Genomic DNA, 16,496 nt, shown 5'->3' with positions numbered 1-16,496 from the left:
TAAACTGTATTGAGCTCTTGCTACATGCTAAAGACTCTTCCAAGAATTTTTTTATACACTAGCACATGGGTCCTCACAGAAAACTTATCATCACAGAGGTAAAGGTTAAGTAGCAAGTTGTAAGTAGTCAAGTTGTATTAGCCATAGCCCCTAATATTTCTCCTTAAACTCTATAAATTTTCTTATACACAGGAAATAATAAATTTGAACCCTTAAAGGGTTTGATAAGGCCCATAATCTCTCCAAAATATAGTGATATTTATAAGTTTGGAATCCAAAGAGCTTTAAATTTCTACCTTTATATGGAAGAAATGCCAGGCCTCTATCTGAATCAGATATAAATACAGAACATGAGAGCTGAAAGAAATGTAAATTTTTTAGTCTTATGCTCCTTTTCATTTGCCGAAAGTCACAGAGTCATTGGTTGGAGATGCAGAATGCTGGTCCAGACCCTTTTTAATTTAGTTTAAGTTGAATTCCCAGGAAATATTTTTATTGTGTTACCCTGCTGGAACAGGCCATTAGTAAATGAATTTATGGAGGAAAGTTTCCCTTACAAAAGCCCTTATAGCTGGGCTTTCACAAGATTTGCTGAGTACTCTGTGAGTAATAGATTTAAGAAGGTCAAGAAAACAGACGTCTTTTTTATACTATATGGTACTTTATTTCATCAATTCTTTGGTCTCCATGTGGTAACCTTTCAAAAACATTTTAGAGCGATCCCTTAAAACCGCTTATTGAATTTAGATATAATAGAATCTCACAGAACTTTATATCATTTTTTGCTTTATGATGAAATCCAAGATCTTTTCTTATTTGCATGGTTTTCTAAAGCATAATTCAAATACAGGTAAAGAATTCTGACATTTCAGTATGGCTTTCTCTTCAATTTCTAGTCATTTATCAAAAATACTTTCACTTTTAATTATAACTTTTTAAAATGTATTTGACTTTGTGATTATGTCCACAGATAAATCTAAATGTAAGTTGTTTTTAGTAATTGTTTATCATATATTGAAGCCTTTACCTTACTTCTCTAATTAGGTGTCAATTCATACATTCATTCAATCACCCTATGTTCATTAAAAGAATATTATATAATGAATTTTTGTTCTAGGATCTAAAGATATTTTACTGAGCAAAACAAACATATTTCTTGTCTTTAACCCACTGAGAAACCAAGACATGGATAAATAAATTACACCACTATATAAATTCTTTGATCAGTTCCATAAATCAAAATATGTTGGTAGTCATGAAGCCTTATAAGAGATGTGCATCATCTCTAGAGAGTGGAAAAGGTGAGAAGTTGTAAGAGTCCTGATAAATTATTATTTGAAAAAGTTCCACAGAAGACAAATATGTGAATAAATGAGAGAAGAATTCTAGGCAAAGGAAGCAGCCTGTGCAAGTGTCCTGAGGTAAGACAGCATATCATCTTCTGAAAAAAAAAATGAAATAGAGAAAACATAGTGGAAGAATGTAAAGCAAAGGAAGAATAGCATAAGACGAGTCTGGAGCATTTAACAAGAATCAGATTAAATCAATATTAAAGATTGCATCAAGGATGCCAGTGCTTATTATAAAATAATGGAGCCACTAAAGGACTATTTTGGAAAGAGGGTGACATATTGGAATTGAATTTTGAAAAGCTCTTAGAAATTATATCCATTTGGACCAGAAGTGGAATAAGTGTAGATGTGGAAAAACCCAATTCAGATGATGGAATCCAAGACTAGAGTAGTTTACAGAAGAGGAAAAGTAAAGATGCTAATGACATTTAGAAACAAAACATTTCTAAACCAGAAATGAATTAAATATAACTGGCAAGGGTAACAAAAATCCCATTTTGAATTTTTTTATTTGTTCCTATTAGTTATACATGACAGTAGAATGTATTTTGTAACATCATGAATAAATGGAGTATAACTTCTCATTTGTCTGGTTGTACATGATGTAGAGTTAAACAGGTTGTGTAATCACATATATACATAGGGTAATAATGTCCTATTCATTCTCTTATCCTTCCTACTCCCACAAACCTTCCCTCCTCTCATTCCCCCTCTGTCTCATCTGAAGTACCTCTATTCTTCTATAGCTTACCCCCAACACCCGCTGCCACCTTACTGTGATTGACCATCTACATATCAGAGAAAACATTTAGCCTTTGGTATTTTGGAATTGGCTTATTTTGCTTAGAATATTTCCTGCTCCATCCATTTACTGGCAAAGGCCTAACTTCATTCTTCTTTAAGGCTGAGTAATATTCCATTGTGTGTGTGTGTGTGTGTGTGTGTGTGTGTATACCAAAAAGAATCAAATTTTAAGGATGACTTTGATTTCTGGTTTGAGAAACAAATCAGATGATAAAGGCTACATTCTAAGAAAAGGACATGGCAACACAATCATTTGGCCATTGTGGTAACTTTGAAACATAAAATGGAGAAGAAATAAGACATTTATGAGTCCTAGAGCTCAGTGATAGTTCCAGGTTAGACATAGAAATCCGGGTCATCAACCCATGACAAACTTTGGAGACAGAAGAATCAAAGGTCAATTTAGAGGGACTTTCATTCTCTAAATCTGAGCAAAAAATAATTACCCAATCTTGTCTTTTTTTTTCAAATAATCTACATCTTTTCTTTATCAATTTCTGAAATTTATCAATTTCTGAAATTCAGAAGTGAATCAGCACAATGCTTCTTCTCATGCACCTCAGAGATTAGCAAATACAGGTCCTGGAAGACACTCAGCGAATGTTCATTGAATAAAGGAGTAAGTCTGCAGTTACCTCTCAAAAGATATGGTGATGAAATTGTAATTTTTAATTTTTCAAAGACATTCAACCATTGCTCAGACTTTATAAATTTTCAAGGAAAAATTAATGTTTTTGAACTCTTATTCAATACAGGAAAATAGCCTAAACACACACAAGGAGTCAGAAATTAAATATTCTTTAGTTTTCTTTAATGTCTAGAATTTTGTAATGCCAGTAAAGTAATCTTACCAGTGGGACATTTCTTTTTCAGCTTCTTAGGCTGCTCTAAATAAACTTGGATAATAAATTATCAAAGCTATGATACCAAATTAAATATAGAAACTCTTCATTTTCAATGCTGAATAAGAAAGCTTTAAATGTTTGCTTTGGCAGCACATATACTAAAATTGGAACTATACAGAGAAAGATTAGCATGGTCCCTAAACAAGAATGGCATGCAAATTTGTGAAGCATTCCATATTTTTTCAAGAATTAATAAATGGTATGGATTCAAACTAAAAAGCTTCTTCTCAGCAAAAGAAACAATCAATGAGGTGAAGACAAAGTCTACATTTTGGGAGCAAATGTTTGCCACACACACATCAGATAGAGCACTAATCTCCAGGATTTATAAAGAACTCAAAAAAAAAAAAATAACACCAAAAAAAAAAATCAATAAATGGGCCAAGGAGCTGAACATACACTTCTCAGAAGAAGATATAAAATTGATCAACAAATATATGAAAGAAAGTTCGACATCTCTAGTAATAAGAGAAATGCAAATTAAAACTACTCTAAAATTTCATCTCACTCCAGTCAGAATGGCAGTTATCAAGAATACAAACAGCAATAAGTGTTGGTGAGGATTCCCGGCAAAAGGCACATTCATACACTGCAGGTGGGACTGCAAATTGGTTTAACCACTCTGGAAAACAGTATGGAGATTCCTTAGAAAACATGGAATGGAACCACCATTTGACCCAGCTATCCCACTCCTCGGTCTATACCCAAAGGACTTAAAATCAGCATATTACAGGGACATAGTCATATCAATGTTTATAGCAGCTCAATTCACATAGCTAAACAGTGGAAGCAACCTAGATATCCTTCAATAGATGAATGGATAAGCAAAACTGTGGTATATATACACAATGGAATATTACTCAGCATTAAAAGACAATAAAATTATGGCATTTTCAGGTAAATGGACAGAGTTGGAGAATATCATATTAAGTGAAGTAAGCCAATCCCACCCCCCCCCCAAAAAAAAACTGAATATTCTCTCTGATAAGTGGATGCTGATCTGTAATGGGTTAGGGAATGGGAAAAATGCAGGAACTTTGGAGAAAAGGGAAGGGAGAAGAGGGGAGGGGGTATGGAGGCAGGAAAGATGTATGTCTGCATATATGGTGCAACACTACAACCTGTACAACCAGGGAAATGAAAAGCTGTGCTGCAACTGTGTACAATGAACCAAAATGCATTCTGCTATCATATATACCTAATTAAAATAAATAAATAAATTTTAAAAAAGAATACACACAAAAAAGAATAAGAGATATACAGCCAAGTAATACATTCAAAGTTTTAAAAAAATTGTAAATGTAAAATTTTATGTCCAGTAAAAAATATTATTTAAAGTAAAGTCAAAATAAAGATGTGAGCACACATTTTTAAAAAAGAAAGAAAGAAAGCTTTTTAAATGGCAACCACTGATGAAGGCATATAAACATGTTGCTACTCTGCAGAGGAAGGAGCTTTAAAGATCACTTGCTAATCAGAAACAGTATTCAAGAAATTTATAAATGTCTTTGTACATGCAGTGTTTCCAGGTGGGAAAAGTCTGCACATTCAGATATAGTTTACTCAAAGAATAATGCCTTCTCTTCTAAGTTGATCAAAGTTAAATCAAAAGTAAATAAAAGTCACTGTTAACAATCAGCATTCCCTGGCAACTTAGGACTCTGGATTTCTTTTTCTGAACATCTGCCCAGCTGTCTAAGATTGGTTTATGATTTCTGCCTCTGTAGATATTGTTGACATTCTGTTTTATATTTTATCTTTACTTGGTGTTAAGAAATGCTACCTGAATTTCTTTTGAATTGTGTAAGTTCCTACTTATCTACTCAGTCCAACTGACTCATTTATTTTCTTATCCAATTCAGGAAAAAGAAAAGATCAATCTAGCAGCATATATTTAAAATATATGCTAACATTTCATAAAATTAAGAAAGAAATTTTTTATTACCTGAAAGTAATATTGTTTAAAGAACACAATATTTTTGGTATGTGTGTGTATATATAGTCCTGGAGATCAAACGCAAGTCCTAGAACATGTTAAACATCCACTTTACCACTGAGTTATAGTCACAACCCCCACAACTAAAACTTAAATATCTATTCCATGGTTCTCATTTTCCCCAACCATACCTAACTCTTCACCTCTAAACAGATGTTCTTCTTGTCTTCTTGTTAATTTATTGAGTTAATTCATCTCTGAGGAGATAGAGGCTACCTTTCATTTGTAGGTTCTATTGTTTCAACCCATTTTTTCACTCCATGTCCTATTAATTATTAAGACTGTGTGAATTTACCTTGCCACTAACACCTGACTGATTTCTTAGATGAATTGGGTTATCCAAACTTCTAATATTTGCATGATTGGTGACCCAGGACATAATCCTCTAATCAGATTTACCTCTGGTATAAAAAAGGAAACAGAGCTGGAACAGAACTTGTTTGTAGGCAGTATTCAACCAAAGAAATTTTACTGTTAACTATCACATTACAATTATATAAATGCTTTGTATACAATATGAAGCAAGAATATAATAGTTTGAAAGATGACATTTTTAAGATATATCCTTCTTTAAGCCAATTCACAAACCTTCCATAAAATATCTTAAATGAACTTGTTTAAGAAAATAAGAGAATTGTCTTTAATATCTTAATTAGCAACTTTTAATATCAAAATTGGAAAACACTGCTTTAGTAGCTATTATTATATTCATTAGGAAAAGTATAAAGGAACAATGGATATTGTGTCCTAGTTTATATGCAGGTATAATGAGAATTAAGAAATATTATATTAATGATATTTTATAAAAACACATATGAAATGAGTTAATTTATTGACATTTCAGATGTTCATGCATATAAATTAATTTCAAATAGATAATACATGTAGGGTTTACCCCCAGAATTTTGTATGAACAGCAATTAATTTATTATATGGTTAAAAATACTTTTTTCTTTAAAATACTTTAACTGGGCTAGGTATAATGACACATGACTATAATTTCAGTGACTCGGGAAGTTGAGACAGGAGAATCATAATTTAGAGGTCAGCCTCAACAATTTAGTGAGGCCCTAAACAATTTAGCAAGACCCTATCTCAAAATAAAATTAAAAAGGACTGGGGACTTATCACAGGAGTGCTAAAGCACCCTGAGTTCAATCCCCAATAAAATAGATAGATAGATAGATAGATAGATAGATAGATAGATAGATAGATAAAATACTTTAGCTGAATTCACTTGTATGAGTAAAGCATAAATGCCCTAATTTTCTGAAATAAACTTGACTAATTATTTTTAAATCCAGATGGCAAAAATATATGAACACTAAATTTCACAATAATGTTGCAATAAATTTAAATTTACATAGTGCTTGTGCTTATTGAAAATGTTTTTTCGAAAGAGCACAATATAGTCAAACACAATTTGAGACTTTTTTCATAATACTATCCCAGAGTACTTGCATGTATTGAAAAATCACTTGGTAGTCCCTTAATATGTACAATTCTGGGGGTTTTCTTAAATATGTTAGCTAAAAATACTCAATTTTTTTTAAAAAAATATAGGAATGAATATTTTAAATATGAGTATTTTTAAATAGTAGATTGTCTAGAATTTAAAAAACAGTCAATTACCTAAGTCAAAAATATTGGGAAACATTATTTGCACTCCTTGATATTACAAACATAAAAATAATAGTTACTTCTGACATTTATGTTGTTAGTCTCAGAAGGTTTTGTGAACAAAAGTGATAACCAGCCAATCTTCAAATTAATCATTTCACATTGTTTTAGTAGCCTATTGTTCTCAAGCAGCAGTGATGTTAAAAACAAACAAATAATGTAAAGTCTGGTACTCAAAGACAAACAATTATAAAGCTACTCTGATTGTAGGGAATGTTCGGTGTAATTTGAATTAGCAAATTGAAGTGGGTGTCTTTTTCCAAATGTCCATTAATGCTAATGAGCAAAGAAGCACAGAGTACTGGAGCTCCACTAATCAGGAGTTGTCAATGGTGGGTCAAAAGAACCAAGTGATGGAGGCAAATTTTATATACTTAGTAATAAGTAGGAAATTATTATGTATGATTTTATCTTAATTGGTTTGAGAATTAATTAGGTGATAACAAAAGCTGGCATAAAGGTTTTCATTTGAGTAGAACAATTAAAAACCCCAAAAGGCTTGGAGTTGATGATAACCACTCTACTGGATTAACTTCTAGCTATAAAATCAAAAGAGATTTATTATTTATCTGAAAATTGAGTTAATGTTAATGACTAATGTATATTACTTAGCTGGGTACATTTCAACTTTTCAAAGCATGTTTCTGTGGTCAAGGTCAAGTCTGTATAAAATTGATATAATAGTAAGCGATTTCCATGATGACATTTTTTTCTCATTTACATCAAAATTGGAAAAGATAACAAGACATAGTATTTTTTACCTCTACACCAAGAGCTGAAATTTTTCATTTTATCCCTCATCTGTTCAATCTGCCATACTAAAACTATAATATTGGGCTCAAATTAGAAATAAGAACAATTTAAAAAAATCCTGTCCTTTGTAACAAGATAGATAAACCTGGTGGACTTTGTGTTAAGTGAAGTAAGTCAAGCACTAAAAAAAAAAAAAAAAAAAAAAAAAAACACTCGGCTTTTCACACATATGTGGTATCGTTTTAAAAATAGAATTCAGAAGCAGAGAGAAGAGAGTGGTGGTTACCAATGACTAAAGAAGTAGAAGATATTAGCCAGAGGATATAAAATGTCTTATAAACAGGAGGAATAAGTTCAACAGATCTATTATATAACATAGTGACTATGGTTAATAATAATGTATTGTATAGTTGAAAATAGCTGGGGCTAAATTTTGTGTACTCATGACAAAAATGATATATATGTGAGGTTATGCTTGATTTAGCCATCTCCATTATGTATACATATTTTATTTGTCAATTAGAAAGGAAGAGAGAATTGATAAGGTCCAATTATCTTAATCTTAATTTCTAAAAATTTTATTTTATCTTTAAATGCTGTAGGAATAGCTAAGAAAGGTAAGTCTAGCCTTGATATTTATTACAAGTAAAATATTTGGGGATGAAATCTAGTTTGTCAGTGACTGATGACATAAAGTTCATTGTCAGTTCATTGTCAATCAACACTGTTCATTTATTCCTAGAATCCTAAGAAAATATTATAACTATACAATAACTTTTAGTCACAACTGATTTGCATATATTTACAGTGCTGATCAAAGAAATGTATTTCTAGTATAATCCTTAATTAATTTTCAAAAGAAACATTAACTCTTCTCCTAGCTTTTGTCAACTAATTTCTTACCAGATAGTATGAATTCAATTTGCCTACATTTTTTAATCTTTTCAATTTTCAAAAAGAAGAGGCAACGTTTTTCATGTCACCAGATTGTAAAGCAGATTATTTAGACAAATGCCAAAAGCCTTAAGTACTTATGAAAGGATTAGTCTCAATTTTTAATACAGTACTCAATGTGTATTCTGTTTCCTAAAAAGAAATGGAATTTTAATAAAGATATCTTGAAGTAAAAAAAATGTTTGCTTTAAATTCAGCATAGATTTCTCTTCCTTTAAAATGGGTTTGAAAATTTTGTTTTCTGTATGATTAATGGTCTTAAATTATATTTTTGAGAAATTATTATCCAGGTAGGTAAACTGTATCTTACACTCACACTAAGAAAATATTGGTCTCCAATAGAATTTTTTGAATATATCTACGCAGATAAAAATAACAGAGAGTGAACACAGTAAAATATCAGAAAATATATTATATAAACAAGAAATGCTGAATTTGTGCTCTGAAAACTGTTTCAAGTATGTGAGCTCTTTGTATTACCAACAGTGTCTTCACAGTATCATAGACATTCAGCAGACTTAACAAGCTTTGTGTGACTGAGGAAATTTAAAACTACTTTGAAATTCTCCAAGCGACTCAAAGATACCATCAAAACATGCAGCTATAGTATCAAGAAGTGTTGAAGGATTATGCTTTTGACGTAGTGCCAAGAAATGTAGTGAGCTTCTTTCTTGTCCATTATCAAGCACAGGTCTGTACCCAAGCCTTTGGGCGAGGCAGCTCCATAGATATTTCTTATACATCAGCTTACTGCACTAGTTTTAAACCCGAAAAAGCCTCTTTCTCAGCCTAGGGAAGCAATCTGATGTAAGAAGAAAACAACAGAATGCACCCGACAACTATCTTTGCCATTAGTCAGCAAATCAAAGAAAGCCCCTAGCATTTGGACTTTACATCTAGAAAATGATGGGTGTGAACTTGCCGCTGTCCCATTTAACACTCCAAGAGCTGGTTATGCTTCAAGTCAGTCAAAAGTACAGCTCTTAGTACAAGGAAGATGACCCAAACTAACTTTTTCTAAACTGCAGTCTATTAAATGGATCAAATTGCAATGGACCAGGAAGTAAGGAAGAGAAGAAAGTAAGAACAATAGGGAAAACAAAGCAGGAAGAAGGAAGTAAGCAGACATTTTTTGTTTTTATTTGTTATTGCTTTGATTTTTTTCCTGACTTTCCTAAATTGAGCTGTTCTAATTTTTTTCATTGTAATTTGTTATATATAATTTGTTATATATGACGGCAGAATGCATTACAGTTCATATGACACATATAGAGCACAATTTTTCATATCTCTGGTTGTATATCATTACCCTAAGTACATGTATGAAGACACAAATGGTGTGACTATACTTTGCATTGATTTTTTATTTCAAAGGCAGGAATTGGAATTCCATATTGAACATCTTAGAGATCTACCTAAAGCTTGTGGTTCACCTGGCTGTGACTGTCTTCATTGCTTTAATTGCTCAGACACCTTAGACAAATCCCTCCATAGTTATGGTCCTGTCCCATTGTTCTTTCTTATAATGACATCACTGCCCAGAAATACCAAAAACTTCAATTTTCAAATTTTATCTATCCCTAAGTCTTGACTATTTTTTCCCCTCATTAAAAACTCCTAAAAACCACACAACTCTGTCTATTCCTGTCATTCCCGCCTGTCATATTCTCTTTGCTGGACACTATTTGCCTTTCCCAGTCAAACCTGTCTCTATTCTATAGCCACTTAAAAATCCATGCCAATTATATCACTCTAAACTTAAAGGCTGGTTGTGACTTTCCACTGCTCTTCAGATAAAACCATATTCACCCCAAATGCTATCTATTAGAACTGTCTGAAAACATGTAAATGTTCTCTGAACATCTCCAGCCTGGTAGCCACTACCCACAGTGGGTCATAAGCACTTGTAATGTGACTAGTTAAAGAACTAAATTCCTAAGCTGATTTAATTTTAATCAGTTTAAATTCTAATTTAAATAATCACATGGGCCAATAACTACTGTTTTAGGCAGGATAGCTCAAAATGTGGTCCACATTGTCTAGTCACTCCATAAATATTAACTGAATGAAGTGAGTCTTATTTCATCACTTGGTACTCTTAACTTGATTTGAAATTTTCTGGGAATACTTTCAGCAAATCTTTGTGTAAATATGAAGCATGCAAAATAGAAACCAAAAAAAAAAACTTATAAAATTGCCTGACCTCCTCGCAGACCAACAAGGAAATGGAATTTGAAAACTGCCTTAGCTTTTAATGGTAGGATGATCATCCACAAACACCTGAACTGAGAACTCAAACACACTGATTATTTGTATCTGATGTGCCCATAACAGCCTATCCTTTATTTCAGTTGACAAATTAGGGGGAAAATCTCTCATAATTTTCTCCATCCACCTGAGGTACACAAATCCCTCTGCTCTTTATATTTTAGTTTAATCCCCTTTCAAATCACTTGTTCCTATAATTGGCATTTTTATCTTCTTATGTGCTTCTGCTTGTCCCCATTTCACACTTGCTGTCAGCATATTTTTCTGGAGCTTAGTACCTTCAAAGAGCCGTGCACAGTTCTACTGTAACTTAGACTCTTAAGCTTCTTTTCACCGGTCTTTAAGTTTTAATCTTTTTTCCCCCCATCGTGACATCTTCAATCCTAATTCCACAAATAATCTTGCATTTTTGAGGGGACAGGTTTATGGGGCAATCTGTGCATTTATCCAGCTTGCCTCCCACCTTGAAGACAAAGGAGTCATCTCTCTGAATTCTCTGAAGGGCATGTAATACTGAATCTACATCTAGATGTCTGTCTACACAAAATGCTTCAGTAATCTACTCATTATAATTCCACAAAGCACTAAAGAATTTCCATTTCACAACGATTCTTTTTTTCCCATATTTTGTATTGATGATCATAATGTTCATAATGATGGAATTTATTGTGACATACTCATACATGCATGCAATATAACAATATGGTTTGGGCAATCATCCCTAGTATTTCCCCTTTCTCTCCCCTCCTCCCTCCCCTGATCCCTTTCCTATACTCTACCTATTTTCCTTCAATTCTCTTTTGTCTTTCACATGTATGTGAAAGTATGTTGGGAATGTTCACTTTCTTCTTTTCTCAATGTAGCCCAGGGTATGGGTGCATAATAATTAGTAGGCAAAAATATGAGCTCCACGTAACACCTTTGCTGTTATCCAACTGTTTGAATCTAATCCTGTGTTAGTCAAGAAAAAAAGTTCATTTTGGCTCACAGTTTCGGAGGTTCTGGTTCTTTGTCAGTTGGCCTCAGTGCTTTAAGTCTATCGTGAAACAGCATATCATGTCAGGAAGCATGTTAAAGCCAAACTGTTTACTTTGTGATCAGAAAAAAAAAAATGGGGCCAGTGTTCTACTATCCCCTTCAAGGGCATGTCACCAGTGAACTAATGACTTCCCACTAGGCCCACCTCATAAAAGTTCCACCACCTACCAATAGGACTACCCTAGGGACCAAGCCTTTAATTCAAGGGCCATTGGGGACTTTCAGTACCTTAACTAGAGCACATCCCATCACTTAAAAAATAGTAACAATACTTACTGATACTAAGTCAGTTTATTCAGTTTGAATGCCTACTTATCATAAATTTGGCAACTATAGGTTCCTATTTCCTCTTACTGCTAACATTTGATAAGGCTTTTCCTTCAAGGATTCCTGAGGCTAACTATACGGTTCAAGCCCATAATTCCCAGGTAAAATGATGACTTGGTCCTTCAGTGACTTTACCCCATCATGTCTAATCATCTAGAATTATTTTTATTGACTAAATCCAAGTACCTAGTGTGACTGTATTTCAGATAACTGCTAGGTCTCTACCTACTCTTAATTACATGGTCGATTATTCTCATTCTCTTCTGCAACCGAAGCACTAATATCTACATGGCTGGAAGCATGACTAGTACTTTTCAGTCCTTTATTGTACTTGTCAATCTCCAAACACTTGTCTTATTTTGAATGGATGGGTGTCTTGGATCTCACATCTATCCTCCATTTAATTTCAAATATTGAGTATCATTTTTTTTATCGTATTACATTTTTTTGGACAAATTACACCTAGGTTTGCCCTCATGCACTAGATCACCTGGTTGTCATTGCAGACACCAACCACCATAACTGGTTAATAATCTGCCCCTTTTGTTCTTGTTCTTTTCTATCCATGAGCAAAAGCTCATATTTCCAAAGCCCATGCCTCTCTCTCTAGCCCAACAGACATTTCCTGTTAGGATGAAAAATTCTTTATACAAACACAAATAAGAAAAATTAGAAGGGGATAGGTTCTAGTTGAGAAAATCTGGGGAAAAATAAACTGTTTTCTAGTATAATATCACCATTGCCATTATATATATTATATAGATGAAATTGTAGTAGAAAGGAAACAAAAAATGTTCTAGCAGTAATTGTTGATTTTTCACTTTAAAACTGAATTCAAATAAGTTAATTTGGTGGCACATATTTTTTTAAAAAAAACTGCATTCTTACACCCAATCCAGCACTTCCATAAATACTCCTCACACTGCTCACAAGTTCTCTAGGGTGAATGGAATAGTTTCTGTATTCTGCATTAACCTAATGACATTTGAACAACAACTGACCTGGAAAATCTGGAGAACACAGTCCTATAGGTCTAATAGCTTTTTAAGGTGAAATGTCTATCCTCCGTAGTGGCAGGCAACACAGGTTTAGTGGCAGATGTCTTTCAGCCTAGCTGCCCCAGAATCCTTAAAGTGTCAAGGGAATTGCTCTCCACCAGGCCCCGGGTTTATTCATTTTCTCCTGCTCTACATTTAAATTCTTGATTCTTAAAGCAATAGGTGGAAAAATGTGTTCCATCTTCCATCTGTCTTCTAACCTAGTATCTTTTAGACCATCACTTTTATGAAAAAGGCCTTCTCTCCCTTTGTATTTTCCAAGAATTAGCTAAGATGCCTGATCTAAAACCTATAGAAATTGTCAACTTAGAACTAGAAAAATAAATGCTAGTGATGGATGTACATGTCTAGTTTAGGTGAACAATTTTCATTAGAATCATGGAAGAGGCATATTACACCCGTCTATAGGTTTACTTTCATTACAATAATTATAATAGGCAGCCTAAAAATAAGAATAATATTCAGTGTAACTTAATATTCAAATGACCAAGTTAGAAATAATCATGCTTCAGAATTTATAGTGCCGGATTATTTAATATTTTAATTTTTATTGGTGCATAATAATTATACAGATTAGTGAGTTTCATTATTTCATATTCACATAAGCACATAATATAATTTGATCAATTTCATTCTCTAGTACCTTTCCTTGCCCTCCCCCTGCTCCCCCCGCCTTCCTTTACTCTATCGGTCTCCTTTCTATATTCATAAGATCTTTTGTTTTCTTCATATTCTTCTTTTTTCTCTTTAGTTTCCACACATGAGAGAAAATAATTCAATCCCGACTTTCTGAATTTGGCTTTTTTACTTAATATAATATGCTTCAGTTCAATCCATTTTCCTCCAAAAGACACAATTTCATTCCTCCTTATGGTTGAATAAAAATCCATTCTGTATATATACCACATTGTCTTTAACCATTCATCTGTTGATGAACACCTAGGCTGATTCCATAACCTATTTATTGTGAATTGTGTTGCTATAAGCATGATTTTTTTTTCTGTACATGGAAAAAATAACATCTTCATGGGAAGAAACACTTTTAGGCACAGTTTCCTCTGTGCATTTTAGTAACTATATAATAAAGTCAATGTTGGTTATTACTAAATTTAAGTATCCTGTTTATTCTCAAGTTCAACTTTGGATGAGCAACTGTGGTTAAAAGGGCAGATAGTTCAAGTAAACAAAAATCCAGGACTAAATTTTTTAACATGCTTAATCTAATTAATTTTCTTCCACTGTGTATATGTTCCCTTTAAATTCAGATTGTATGGTATTGTAGAGTATTGCTAGTTTTATTTATTATTTCATGGCAAACAATTTCTTCTGATTCTAAGAATTATTTAAAGCCCTTATTTTAATGAATGAATTATATTTTCTTATGTGATGGTGATTCTGAATACATGTCACACTATATATATTTAGTTTGTTTCTTATGTAGTCTTTAGTACAAAAATTTTAGTAAATATCTTGTACATGTTTCTTCCAAATTACTATTTTTTACTTCCCTTTACTTATTTATTTATTTTATAAATTATACATTTTAAAATTATAAAATAAAATATTTGTCTATTTTATAACATAAGACACCCATTATGCCATCTAGTATAACACACTCATACAACCACACTTTAAAAACTTTGAATTTTATTGACATGTAATTATAATTTCTTCTTCCTATCTCCCTCATTTCTCTAACCTAATAATCATTATCCTGAATATCATGTCCATTTTCCATTTTCCCTACTTTCCTTTTTTAAATTTTTTAAATTCTAATTAGTTATACATGGCAGTAAATGCATTCTGACACATCATACATAAATGGTGCATAACTTCCCATTCTTTTGGTTGTATGTGATATAGAATCACACTGGCCTTTAGTCATATATGCACATAGGGTAATAGTGTCCACTTCATTCTCTTGTCCTTCTTAACCCCAAACCCCATTCCCTCCCTTCACTCCTTTCTGTTTAATCCAAAGTACCCTACTTTTCCCTAGCCCTTCCTATCTTATTATGAATTAGCATCTGCATATCAAAGGAAACATCATCCTTTTTTTTTTTTTTTTTAGGAATGGCTTATTTTGCTTAGCATGATATTCTCCAGATCCATCCATTTCCTGGCAAATGCCATAATTTCATTCTTCTTTATGGCTAATATCCCATTGTGTATATGTACCACATTTTCTTTATCCATTCATCTGTTGAAGAGCACCTAGGTTGGTTTCATAGCTTAGCTATTGTGAATTGAGCTTCTATGAATGTTGATGTGGCTGTGTCACTGTATTATCCTGATTTTAAGTCTTTGGATATATTCTGAGGAGTGAGATAACTGTGTCAAATGGTGGTTGCATTCCATGTTTTCTAAGGAATCGTCATAGTACTTTCCAGAGTGGTTGCACCAATCTGCAGTCCCACCAGCAATGTCTCAGTGTATCTTTGTCCTGACATCCTTGCCCACATTTATTGTTATTTGTATTCTTGACAATTACCATTCTGACTGGAGTGAGATGAAATCTTGGAGTAGTTTTAATTTGCATTTCTCTAATTGCTAGAGATGTTGAACTTTTTAAAGTATTTGTTAAACGATTATATTTCTTCTTCTGTCAAGTGCCTGTTCAATTCCTTAGCCCATTTATTGATAGGGTTATTTATTTATTTTTTTGTTATTAATATGCTTGAGTTCAGGTTCCATATATATTCTGAATACTAATCCCTTCTCAAATAACAGTTGACAAATCTTTTCTCCATTATTTTGGTTGTCTCCTAACTCTGTTGATCTTTTCCTTTGCTACACAGAAGCATTTCAGTTTGCTGTGATTCCAATTTTCATATTTTGCTTTTGTTACCTGTGCTTTGAGGGTCATAAAAAAATTGCCTATTCCAATATCCTAGAGCATTTTCTCTATTTTATTCCAGGTGTTTCATAATTTCAGATCTTACATTTATGTCTGTGGTTCACTTAGAGTTGATTTTCCAATAGTGAGATATAAGAGAACAAAGACTACTCATAAATAAGGTCACAGTCTGAGATTCTAGGTGGACATGGTTTGAGGATACTATTCAAATCACTACAATACTCCTCACAGAACTTATTTCTAGAAAATTCTGGGAGTCTTCTGTCTTTATCAGATTGTTCTGTATAAGGGCTCAGAGCCTAGAGAATCTGAGAGTAAGGAGACACACACAACATGGAAGCCAAGGGTCTCGACTTGCTTAGTTCCTATCCCTGCCCACCAGCATAGCTCCTTTTCTCCCTGACTAGTGTTTCTCATTGCTATCCTGCATACAAGGCGTAGAACCTGAAGTGATTTCCTTCAGGTTTTTAGCCTGTTCTGAAGAAAAGTGGAAAAAAAAAATGT

General features: G+C 32.9%; 1 non-coding gene across 1 annotated transcript; it reads left to right on the top strand.

Moving 5' to 3' along the window:
• The first annotated feature begins 3,139 nt into the window (after positions 1-3,139).
• Positions 3,140-3,243, top strand: LOC113187340 (U6 spliceosomal RNA). The gene has a single exon (XR_003301406.2). It is a non-coding gene; the product is annotated as a U6 spliceosomal RNA (small nuclear RNA).
• Positions 3,244-16,496: the final 13,253 nt, after the last annotated feature.

The sequence above is a fragment of the Urocitellus parryii genome, chromosome 8 (assembly GCF_045843805.1).
Source record: "Urocitellus parryii isolate mUroPar1 chromosome 8, mUroPar1.hap1, whole genome shotgun sequence".
Classification (NCBI taxonomy): domain Eukaryota; kingdom Metazoa; phylum Chordata; class Mammalia; order Rodentia; family Sciuridae; genus Urocitellus; species Urocitellus parryii.
Note: the sequence above shows the minus strand (reverse complement) of the source record. Positions and strands in the feature narration are given on the sequence as shown.